Below are 13,622 nucleotides of genomic sequence, written 5' to 3'. Positions count from 1 at the left end.
TGTCTGAAGTGACAGAGGAGAGGTTTTTAGTTGGACGAGGAACGACTTGGAGTGATGACGGGACGAAATGTCAAAGGTCTAACTCCCTCGGGCATCTCGTCTTGGCACAACTTCGTTAGTGAGTCATTCCTTAGGTGAGTCACAGTGCTCTGTATGCAGATTTTCCTTTTTCTCTTTAAAGAGGTAAAACAAGGGTATTCCGCAAAGTTTGATACTAGGTCTCACCATGTGAAATGTCCTGTAGGGTAGGGTGTTGAGGCTACAGATGCCAAGGGGATACAGTCTTGTAGCTTATGCTGATGATCTCGCACTGATTGTGAAGGCGAGTCAGAAAATGGACATGGTTAATGCGGCTAACATAGCCCTGCGTCGTATATAACAGTGGTTACGTCGTAATGGAGCAGACAAATCGAAGTCTGGAGGCGTTGGTACGGCTGATAAAGAATATTGGAGGACCAGGTAGCACCAAAAGAAGGGTGCTAAATAAAGTTTTCTAGCCGATGGTGACCTACGCTGCCCCCGTATGGTGTAGCGCACTAAACACTGCAAAATACGCTGATGGAAGATTTGTAAAGGCAAATACTTCTTTACAATAAAGATATCCTGTAGGATACCTAGCGCCTACATAACGGCCTTAAAAGAGCCTATGTATTTCATTATAGCGTTAATATCGATCATCCTGTTGTGCAAAGAGTGAGCGAGGGTACATACAAGAATGATGGATGGAAATATTGAGAAGAAAGAGAAAAAATTATACAGAAGTGACAAAGAGAATGGGCGAATGAGAGCAAAAATACAAGGTGGACGAAGAAGGTCGTGGTGGGAATGAAAGTTGAGGAAACTAGACTACTTTCTGACGCAGTCTCTGACCGGACATGGTAGTTTTGGCACCTTCACAAATAGTATAGGCAAATCTGTCTCGGCAGACTGTACTGATTGTGGGGTGCCCGACGCTGCCGCCCACATTTTAAACTGCCAGAGATAAGCAAATTGACCAGAGATTTCAAAAAAGTATAATACTCGGGTCTAGTGGATATAAATTGAAAGATATGCGCTTAGAAAATAAATTATTTATTATCAATTGCAACAAAGTAGCCTAGTTTTTGGTAGAATAGTAGAAATAGTAGAATAATTGTATTAATTCGTGAATGTTCTGTATTATTGCTTAGAAAAAATTTTAAGTAGAAATGAATTTGAGTGTAAAGCAAAAAATTAAAATACTCATGATGATTGGGTATGGAGACAAATCGCGAACCCAGATGGAAGTGTGTAATTTATTTAATGATAAATATCGAGAAATATCCATCATGCAGTCAACAGTAAGTAAGATTGAAAAGAAATTTCGAGAAACTGGTACGGTTGAAAATGCACGCAAATAGGGCCCTCCCTTTGTAAATTATGTTACATTAGATGTTCTACTTGCTTTTAAGAAGATGCGCACACTTCTGTTCGTAAGGTTAGTAGTGAACTTGATGTTTGCAAAACAACGGTACACAAAGTACGTAAAAGTAAGTAAAGTAAGTAAAATGCACAGGTGTACAGGAATTAAACGAGGATGATTTAGATAAAAGAATACAATTTTGCAAAATAAAGATGGATAACAGCCACCGAAACCCTCTCTTGGTTCAAAATATTATTTTTTTTTATTAGCCTACATTCAAATTAAATGGCGAGGTCAACCGTCAGAATTGTAGATACTACTGGGCAAAAGAAAACTCCAACTGGATGCGGGAACATCATACACAACACCCACAAAAGGTATACGTATGGGCTGGTATTGTAAGTAATAAAAACATTAAACCCTACTATTTTAAAGGTAATTTAAACGGGCCAGCATACCTTCAGTTTTTAAGTGGGTAGCTCGTACCTACTTTAGTTAATTTATTCCCCAGTACAATTAATCTTCTAGGTTTTGATAAAAGTTTATGGTTTCAACAGGATGGTGCGCCTCCGCATTATGCTTTAGATCTTCGAAGGTACCTAAACGAAATTTTTCCTAACAGGTGGATTAGAAGACGTCGGACAAAATGAATGGCCAGCGAGGTCGTCAGACCTAAATCCTTTGGATTATTTTATGTGGGGTCATTTAAAGAATGTTGTTTATAAAACGACACCTGCAAATATTGGAGACTTAAAAACAAGAATTCGTAAAGAAATAAACAATATTTCTTAAGAAAGCATAAACAAGGTTCTACAAGAATTTGTACAACGTTTGGGTTACTGTCAAATACAAAAAGGGCTACAATTCGAACATTTAAGATTAAGTCATGTATTAATTACTGGATTACTTTCAAGTTATTTATTATATTTTATTTATAATTTATTAATATTGTAAATCAATAAAAATTCATTTTCTAAGCGCATATCTTTCAAATTATATCGGTTAAACACAGTATTATATTTTTTTGGAGCTCAGTTCATTTTTAAATATCTAAAAATGTCCTAAAATATAGGTAATGAATTTTTTTTCTAAAGTGTAGAACAGTAAAATTTAAAAATTGACGTGTTTTAGATTTTTTTAAAAAGGCTTTTCATTTGGGAAATATCGAATTTATTCCATACTTTTCGGATGCACTTTATAACTTACACTTTAAATGTCTAAAAGCTTAAAAAATCCTAATCATAAACTTTTAGTTATATTTAAACAATAGCTTCTGATAATTACACCAATTATTTAGCTTCTATGGAAAACTTTGTAAAAAACTTTTTGCATCGTCAGAAAAATCTCTATCAGAGTTTCTATTTAATTGGGTTTTAATCAAAATAATTGCTACATCAATAAAAACTTTCTTTTCAATGGAGAAACTTCAAATAAACGAAGATTAACTAGTTAACGCTTGAATGATCTTTTATAAAAAGAAATCACTTTATACACAATATTTAATGACGCACAAAATTGGCGACATACGGTCTACTGTTTTTACAATATTTTAATAGGAAGCATTGTATATTTATCCAAAAGCGTTTAAAATTTTTTTATGAAAGTGTATATTATGAGTAGCGGGAAACTGGCTACAAGCGGCCCAGTGTAGAGAACACTGGAAAGAACTGAGGGAGGCCTATGTCCAGCAGTGGACGGGATTGGCTGATTGATGATGATATTATGTGTTAGCATGCCATTGCCAATAAAACTGAAGTAGCGAAAACTTGTTTGGTCTATATTTCTGAATTATAGCGTGGCCTCCAAACCTTCTCTACCCCCAAGTTTTTTGCAGTATAATATTGGATTAAAAACGTGACGTCAGTAGAATAAAATATCTATTTAACCACTATATCTATTTAAGTGTAGAAAACTCTGTTTACATATCTCGTTTCAGTAGATAATGAAATAAGAAAATGTTCTACACAAAAGAGAAAAATTAACCTTGTTTTATTATATACAATATGAAATAACAAATCGCAAATTGATAAGGATAAAATGAATGTGATTATTCTGAGATAAATTTGTTAAACTATATTAACCCTTAACTACTGACGTGGATGTTTCAGGACGTAGACTCTGACATGCGGTATGTCATACCGTTGCCTATTCTCCTTTGTTTTTAATATTAATTTATCTTATATCACTGTATTTGTTTTTTTATATCAACTACGGAATAATTCTTCACATTGCTGTAGCATAATATACTGCTACAAGTAAAATAAACTTTACTTTTTCAAGAATATTATAAATGCATGCATAATATTTAAAAAAATGGTGGGCGTTACTACAAAATCGTTTATAAACTAAATTACAAGAAAAATTGATTACTTGTGACTAACAGATGGTAAAATAATGTTAAAAGAAACAGACTAATGATTTAAATTTAATGAGAAACTAAAATACAAAATTCTGACAATAACCAAAAATTACAATAAAATAACTAGTCATTTTGCGCGCAAGGTCCGCAATTTTTCTTTGTACACTGTAAGCACACTGGTTTTCCACAAGAAAAGCACACATAAAATGTCTTTCGCTTTAATGCACTTGGGCATAAGTAACACGTCTTCTTTTTCTCAAGCCTTTCTTCAAAATCTGCTTCTTTTTGGCGTTTTTGTCCTTGTATTCGTTCAATACCACATAATAATTCTCTCGGGATCCTGCGATTTTCGAGTCTTCTTTGTAGATGAGGTAAAACTAATTGTTTCGCCAACTTCTTTGTGTAGTTTAGCCTTTCCATATTATCTTCTTGTAGTGATTGGTACACAACATGCGAATTAACAGCTATATCAATGATGCGGTAAAAAATAGTAAATGGCCATCGGCGAGAACGACGTTTTACAGAATATTTGGCACACTTGGCATCTAAAGTATCGACACCTCCTTTCATACGATTATAATGAGCTATAATTTCTGGTTTTCTAGTAATCTGATCCGTGCCTATTGAATGGTGCATCGAAGAAATAAGTAAAACAGCCCTCGATTTTTTTGGCACATGGGAAATTAGGGATAAACTTTTCGTAAATCCGTAAGTAGTTGAATTTACTTGCCTACATCGGTGTGGCTGGAATTCCGGAGGGATTTCCCGTTTATTTTTCTTGATGGTTCCCACATACGTTAACTTCTTTACTTCTAACTGCTTTACTAATTCTATAGAACTAAACCAATTATCAGCTGTGATATTACGGTTAGTTCCATAAATAGGTTTAGCAAGCCGAAGAACAGATTGAGTTGGTTTATTCATCTTTTTTTCTTCCACAGATAACCCAGTTTCGTCAGTGTCCTTGCCTCCATATATATAGGCATTGTATAAGTAACTTGTTCGTGCATCAGTCAGGCACATTATTTTATTGCCATATTTCACAGGCTTATTAGGCATATACATTTTAAACCTACACCTTTCCCTAAAGCCGACCAACATTTCATCAATACAAACACATGTGCCTACGGAATACAGTTTTTGACAATTTGATATGAATATATTAAATATGTTACTAATGGCTGCTGTTGGATCTATCTTTTTTCTTTCTTCTCTATCCAGAGGGTTATCAAAACGTAAACATTTTAGAAATATTGCAAATCTTTCTTTTGGCATAACACATCTGAATATATCTCTACCAGTGCCATCTGTAGCAAATATAGAATTTATATCTTTGTCATTGGATTTGAAAGCTGATGAGTATAAAAGCAATCCCAAAAAGGCTTTTAGTTCTATTTTATCAATTTCATTTAGTTCTGGTCTATTCATTCTTTTATAGTTTTCACGAATTGCACGTAATTTATTATTTGTCCATTTACGTATTTCTTGTATTATATCCTCAGAAATAAGAAAATTAAAAAAAAAATGATGAAGTTAGGTTTCTTACATCTCTGGACCGCACAGCTGGTACTTTTGTTACAAGGTTGTGTAACGGAGTTCTTACAGTTTTCGAGGGTGCTGTAGTAGACCACTTAAAACGATTTTTGCCATAAAAATATGACTTACCATTATCATTTAAATGATATTCGTCTTCAGAACTTTCCGACTGCTCACTTCCGGTGTCGTGTGAACTTTCAATTCATACTTCTTCGCTTGCATCGTCAACATCACTATCACTAAAATATTCTAAATCACTAGGTACTTCGTCAGCCCATTGAGATAAAACAGCCTCAAAATCATCATCTGAAAGCTTTACAGTTTTGCGGCTAAATTTAGAACAACTGGATGAACTTGCTGCCATACTAACAGCAAAAGAATACACTACACTGCTTTTAACTATAGAAACGTAAATACTGACATGCGGTATTTGATACCGCAAGAAAACTTTATGTCAACGTAGCTCAAAGACTAAACGTGTACTAAAACTGCAGCAGTTGAGAGCAGGTACAATTAAACCCCACTTGAAGGTACACAGATGGTGTTCTAAGAATCTTTTATAAAACACGTTTTACAACAAAATATATTTTCGGCTCGGTATGGCATACCGCATGTCAGTGGTTAAGGGTTAAAGATACTAACTGCATATGGTTTTAAAAGAAGCACGTAAATTGAGGTTAGATACGTAAGTGTAAAAAAGTAAATTATAAAAAGACAGATACTTTAAGAAAAAGAGAGAAGTTCTAACAATACAAAATTAATTTTCAATAGAGGATCCAGCATAAAACTACAAAAGACAATATAAAAACTAATCTCCCTTTCTATTGAATTATTCTACTTCAGCATTGAAGTATGTTATGACAGAGCAGAGTTGCCAACTCACAGATATACTGTCTATTGAAGTGAAGCATAGACATTTATATATGTTCTGTAATCTCATAGAACATAATAGGGTCTGAATAAAGGAATTATAATATTTGTGAAAATGAAAATTGTAATTTAGATGACAGAATATTTAGTAAATAGAACATTGATGAATAGGTTGAACTAAAATTTAAGCACCAACTATTATAAGTTATTAGATAAATAAAATCAAAATAGATTAGACATTTTAAATTTTTATAAAAAATAATAGAAATTTATAGATATATACAATAATTTTATAGAAATATTTTACAGTGTAGTCGACTAGCTATAACCTTTAAATCTGAAAAAGTCAACTAACACCGTATGTTAAGAAAGTTTTCTTGTCGTATCCCGAAAAATGGAAGGTCCAAATGTGATAAAAATCTTTAGCCACGTTCGCTGTAAACACAAAAAGTAGAATTCAGTAAGCTTTTCTTGTCGAACCGAATTGGATATGGTAAATCCGCAAAGCACAAATGTATTCGAGCTTTACGGTTCAGTGACATCAATATGTTTCCTTTTTGTTTGTATAAATTCTAACCAGAAAGAGGAGATACTATTTTCTGCTTTTAGTTTGGCCGTCTAATTCATTTAAATTCACGACAGTGTTTCTAATTAACATTCAGCTTAATGTTGTTCAACATGCCTCGAAAGAAACCGACGAAATAATTACGCAAAAAGAATATACGTGTATGTATTATGGAGCATCGTTTTTACCAGTTTTTATGGATTTTTAGCTGACTTTCAAAATTAATATCCAGAATTGTCACTCATTTAATTGATCTAATGAGAAGTAATAATAAATATACAAAAATGCAGGTGTAGGTTACACACCAAGAGAGACAGAAGAGACCCAAACCTTACTATGGCTGAGAGAAGAACGGAAAGGAAGACGTAAATTGAAAGATAGCAAGAATATTGGAACAACACAGAGGATTTGACACAGTGGACAAAAGTGCTGATCCCGAACATAAGAGATTGGGTGGACTGTTGCCCCAGGCGACTAAATTATTTCCTAACGCAGGTGGTCATAGGACACTTGATCACTGTGACACATACGATGTTAGAGTGCAACAGATGGGTAGTAGAAAGGAGAACAGAATGGAAAGAGAGACAGGTTTAAATTTTGTCACAGTAAGAGAAATCATTGTGAGAATTATTGAAAATAAAGCAGGTTGGACTAGTATACAGAATTATATCCGTGCAGTGATCAACAAAATAGAAGATAAAAAAAGACAGCTGGACCTGTCTAAGTAAGTCTGTATGAGTTAGACTGTGGGGAAGGAGGAAATGCCCATCTGGGAGTGATGCCGTACGAGGAGCGATGAGGGTCTTTCACTCGCTACCTGGAACGAGACAGGGAGCCTCCTTGCTGACAGTCTGTGGATAAATAAAGGTAGTGCTTTGGAAGCGACGCTGGCCTCACAGCGGCCATTCCGCTTCCGGATCGCTGGATGTCAGGGGAGAGTCTGGATTAGCAGGTAGGCGTTCGGTGAAGATCAAAGTATATGAAAGTACATTTTAAAGTACCTTGGGAACTATCACCGGGAGTATGAAGAATGAATCCTGGACTAGGATTAGTGAGACAGCGTCCTAGACTGAAAATGTCTTTTAAAGATACCAGACCCCTCTATAAGGACGAAAACACAAAAAGGTTACACACCAAGAGCATATTTTGATATTGTATAATTATTATGGTAAACTAGTAGAAAGTAGAAAGCAGTAAAACTGCTTTCATGTGGTATTTTTAGTTGTGTTACATTTAACTTAATAAACTTGTATTTTTTTGTAAATAAACACTATAAGTTAAGTACTAACAATGTATTGTAATATAATTAAAATCCGTAAACTAATTTTCGAAACCAAATTCAGAATTCTACTTTAATCTGTGCCTTCTAAGAATTGCAAGGCAAAACAGACGTTGATAAAGATGTTATTAGAGACATAGGGAATCTAAAAATTGCATTCCACAACATATCTCCTCAACTAAGCAAAATTCTTAGCGAATTGGTTTCTAGCACTCGTACAGAGTATATCGGAATAAAAAAAAAAGACAGTTAAAATTTGATTTCACGTACAGGGCGCCTGCGCATCCGTTTATACGTATTTTGGCCTAATAGGCCTCATCAGAAGGGCTTTCGCAGTCGCTCTGAACGTAAAAATAAATCTTTTCTGTCTTAGGAAGCAACTCTAACATGGCTTCGTATAGACGCAAATAGCGACATCTGATAATAAAATCCGTAAACTAATTTTCGAAACCAAATTCAGAATTCTGCTTTAATCTGTGCCTTCTAAGAATTGCATCCAACAATCCATAATAACGAGTACAACTCCCTTTAAATTCTACCTGTTTTTTTGCTTTTTTGTTTTTATTGCTTTATTACCATTTTCTTAATAACTTTTATTATTACAAAATATGGAATTAAATTATTATAACAAAATAATGACAAATACACCGTACATTCTAGAAATAAAATTGAACGACATAAATTAAGAAACAGTAAGGGAATACATCTACCTGGGACCGATAATAAAAAATTAACAAAGAAAATCAAACTGCCGAAATTACCAGAAGAATAAGGTTAGCGTGGGCAGTATTTGGAAAACTGAGTTGGATCTTGAAAAGCACTAAAATGGAACAGTATTTGAAAACCAGAATTAAAGTTCATTGTATCCTCCCTATACTCACGTATCACTCACAAAGAGCGATGGAAAGATCAATGCTCGGGGTGAGACTTATAGACAAAAAAACAAACAAATGGATTAGAAGCAAAACGAAAGTAAAAGACGCAGGAGAACATGCTGCCAAATTAAAATGGAGCTTCGCAGGACACAATGCTCGACTGAAAGATAAGAGATGGAACCACGAAATACAACAGTGGAAGCCATGGTTAGGAAAGAGAAGCAGAGGAAGACCACAAATGAGATGGGCTGATGATATTAAGAAGATCACAACTCACGGAGGACACAACTGGAAGCAAGTGGCGCAAAATAGAAGACACTGGATTGATTTGGGGGAGGCCTATGTCCAAGGTTGGATTACTTAAGGCTGAAGAAGAAGAAGAAGAACAAATATTGTTCTGAAGCTATTTTCTTGTGGCATTTTAAATTAATTTATATTTAAATGGGAATAAGCCACAATTAAAGGTTAAAATACGTTTATTGACGTTTCAATTTCCACTTCGGAAATCGTTCTCAAAATCAAAATACAATGTTTGTATTTTGAGAACGATTTCCGAAGTGGAAATTGAAACGTCAATAAACGTATTTTAACCTTTAATTGTGGCTTATTCCGATTTAAATATAAATTAAGAAGAACAAAATAACATTATTTAGTAGAATTCACATAAAACTGATAATTCTGGGAAGTTGCGCTGAGGGATAGATTTGAAATTTTTACTTTTTAGTTTTGACAGCCGCAGATGTTTGACAGCCGCAACGACAATATTACTCACTCTACTATATAAATTGGGAGTCCCCAATCATCGGATACTGCTAATTAAAGGCCTGTACAATAACAATTATGCCAGAGTTAGAATAAATGGGGAACTAACCAATAGTTTCAGGGTCACAAAGGGCGTGAGACAAGGCTGCATACTAAGCCCAATTCTATTGATCTATGATAACATCCATGATGAATAGATAATGCGGAAAGCTACTGAGGACTGGAACGGTGGAAATCACCATTGGCGGGAAGAAGATTTGCAACTTGAGATATGCAGATGATACTACTATCCTCGCTAGTTCTGAAGCTGAATTGATTCACCTGCTACAACGAATAGAAGACGTAAGCTTAACGATGGGCCTTAAAATAAACAGAGATAAAACGAAAATCATGATAATTGACAGAGCTAACAACAATCAAAATCATCTGGTCATGATAAACAATATCGCTGTTGCAGATAAATTTATGTATGTGGGCTCATTAATAACCAACAAAGGAGGCTGTACTGAAGAAATAAAGCGGCAGTCAGCAATCGCAAAAAGCGCTATGGCAAAATTAACAAAAATTTGGAAAAGCCATGAAATAACTACCGATACAAAAATGAGACTAGTAAGAAGTCTAGTTTTTCCAGTTTTTACTTATGCATCGGAATGCTGAACCATTACTAAGAAAGACAAAACGAACATAGATGTATTTGAGATGTACTGCTGGAGACGAATGCTGAGAATACCATGGGTGGCCCGAAGAACAAATGAATCCATACTGGACCAGCTAAACATAAAGAAAAGACTAAGAACACAAATATCAGAACACATAATAAGCTATTTTGGACATGTGCTTCGAAGAAATGGTCGTGAAAAATTTACCATCCAGGGAAAAGTAGAAAGCAAAAGAAATAAAGGTAGATCTCCCACACGATACACGGACCATATTGTTGCTACCATTGGAGCTCCATTGTCAAAATGTGCTAGAATGGCAGAAGATAGAAAAACGTGGAGGAACATTGGGAAATTTAGCTAATAGCTTCATGATATCACGATACCTGCATCAGGTCAACGACTAAGAAGAAGACTATATAATAAATAAATATTAAGATTGTGAATACGATAAGAAACTAATATGACATTAAAGTTTGTATATACCGTGGGTATTAATAGATGTGTATACCCTTGGGCGTTCCCGCGCATAAAGATATACTTAATGCCCTTGGTACATAAATACCTATATAACTTGACAAAAACTAAACGACAGGTCAGTCACTGGATGTTTCGTAGTGAGTCATCATTTACGTTTCACACCTTACGGGGATACACTTAAGTCCAAGTCGGTAGAATGCGCGATTTAAAAAAATAATAACAATTAGAAATCAGGTAAAAATATTGTAATATGTGATAGAAGCATACAGTCTTTAAAGCAGTGAGTAATTACCGTGAACGAATATCTAAGAGAATAGTATTCCAAAAAATTTATGTGTTTAGATCTTATAATTTATATTTTTTATAAATTCCTTTCTATAATAACCTTTTTGACCAAAAACCCAAACCTGCCTTCTAAGTTACTCCCTAACATATTTATGTTTGAGTTTCAATTTATCGAATAAATAAATGCCAAAAATCATTCGTACAGTGATTTTTGTATTGATATCATAATACAAAAAATATTAATCAACATGAACCCTGAACTTAAAACACAAACAAATTATTAGTCAACATAAAACCTTTTGACATATTTATAACACTTAATGTAACCAAACTCAGTTTGCTTACTTACCTTATTGTTATATATTAACAAAAACTACACATCACTCACTATTGTCATCACACACACCTTTTTGTTTACCGGGATATCTCATAAGTTTTTTCGCGTAGATCACACACCGAAAAGTTCTTGCTCCAATTTCACGAAAGACGAAACTAGTGCGAGAAAACAATCATTAAAATAATCTTACATGCGAAGTATCAGTTGACCTTTCGGGTCAGAATGTGTTTGGCGAAGGTTCTACTTATTTACTTATATCGGTTATTATTTAAGAAGATATCTTAATTAATTAAATTTCTATAATTAAATAACTCTCATACTCCCACATAATGCATATTTAGAATATAATTTGCATGGCGATAATGTTGCCGAAAGTGTAAGAATCATGTAGTGGTTAATAAGTGATAAAGTATTCTAAGAACAACAAATGTTACAGTATTTTTATTTCGACTTGTAAGTAAGATTTGTAAGAAATATTTTGTCTTTTTCAAGACAAGATACCAGAAGAAAACATTTTTACATACCCAGTAAATAGACTTGGGTAGAAGAGTGTTAGATAGCATTATTCAAAGCCCTCTACAGAGCGTCCGAGGATTCAGAAAGTGTTTAGACCCTTAATAATTCCCCAGAGACGACAATTACATCTTTGAATCTTACTCTGTCGCTTTCTTTTGGCCAATCAGACACAGAAATGCTGGTATAATATACTCTAGTGATTTTTCAGTAATTTGATTTATAACGAATATTCCAAATATAAGGTACTGTTAGATTTTGGTAGCTAGGAATATTCTAAAAAAAAGACCTATCAAGAATAGGCATAAATTGCTGAAACTGTGCTGAGTACAAAAGAATATGTTTTTGATGCTGAAACGATTGTTCCTAGTCATGATACAATACGTGACTTTAGTTTTGATTAGGACAAAAGTTTTTGACGAAATGTGACGAGTCTAAAAATATTTTATTATAAAAACAAGATTTTAAGAATCCGTAACGGACTTTAACAACATTATCTCAAATTGTGCATCTACAACTTAAGTGACACAAAACAGAGAAAAACCTAATAAAATTTAAGAGATTGAGAGCTAGTACAAGATTCTCAATAAAAAAGATTAAAAAGGAGACCTGGATGTTAGAAGGATCAAGTTTACCTTACTCAATAAATGCACTTTCATATAACAACCAAATCATCTCTTGTAGAAACGAAATTCGTAAAATTCTAGTAGAATATCATTGTATTTCAAAAAAACTCTAGCGATTCTGTGCTAGATCCGATCTTTTCTACATACAAGATTACCACAGAATCTGTAGACATCAAAATTCGCAACCAGATCTCTCCCATAAATGCACCCATAACTTTTCAAGAATTAGATTTATCTCTTTTAAACTTAAAAACCACATCCTTGGGTCTTGATGATATTCCATCAATATTTTTAAAACATCTACCCCAAAAAGACAAAATGATACTCTTAGACATCTTTAATCACATATTTTTAAATCATTACTTTCCTGATAATTTGACGAAAGCTATTATAATCCCAATCTATAAACAACACCATCCAAAAGATTGTCCCACATCTTACCGTCCTATTTCCCTCACCTGTAGCATGTGTAAACTTCTCGAGAAGATTTTAAATTACAGGCTTACATGGTATCTAGAAAATGAAAATCTCCTGACCACAGTCCAAAGTGGTTATCGACGAGGAAAATCTGCTAACGCCAACTTAGTGGCACTTGAGTCAACCATTCATGATGCATTCTTACTAGATCAGAAATTTATAGTAGTCTTTTTTGATGTGAATAAAGCTTTTGACACAACATGGAAGTACCTCATATTAAATAAACTTGATAAATGGGGAGTTCAAGGACATATGCTTGCGTTTATAAAAAACTTTCTGAATAAAAGGGAAATACAAGTAAGAGTAAATGGATACACCTCTACCACTAAAATACTCGACAACGGTGTTCCAAGAGGTTCTATTTTAAGCCCAACCTTATTTTTAATTGCATTTAACGACATATTAAATATAGTTAAGCCTCCTATAAAAGCAAACTTGTACGCTGATGATTTAGTTGTCTATATTAAATGCAAAAATATTACATCTGGGGCTAAAATACTACAGAACCTTCTATACAAAATCGAAGAATGGTCTTCCAAAACAGGCTTTCTCTTTTCAACTAATAAGACACATTACACAGTATTCAGCAAACGTAAGAATACCATTCCTATTTCGTTAATA

General features: G+C 33.9%; 1 protein-coding gene across 1 annotated transcript in view; it reads right to left on the bottom strand.

Moving 5' to 3' along the window:
* Window positions 1-11,558, bottom strand: part of AkhR (Adipokinetic hormone receptor) — a 365,860-nt gene extending 354,302 nt beyond the window's left edge. Inside the window, exon 1 of the mRNA XM_072533002.1 lies at window positions 11,398-11,558. The gene's annotated coding sequence lies outside the window, so the exon portion shown is untranslated. The remainder of the gene's footprint in view (window positions 1-11,397) is intronic.
* Between the last annotated feature and the right edge of the window lie 2,064 nt (window positions 11,559-13,622).

The sequence above is a fragment of the Diabrotica undecimpunctata genome, chromosome 5 (assembly GCF_040954645.1).
Source record: "Diabrotica undecimpunctata isolate CICGRU chromosome 5, icDiaUnde3, whole genome shotgun sequence".
NCBI lineage: Eukaryota > Metazoa > Arthropoda > Insecta > Coleoptera > Chrysomelidae > Diabrotica > Diabrotica undecimpunctata.
This window is presented reverse-complemented; position numbering and strand designations above follow the sequence as displayed.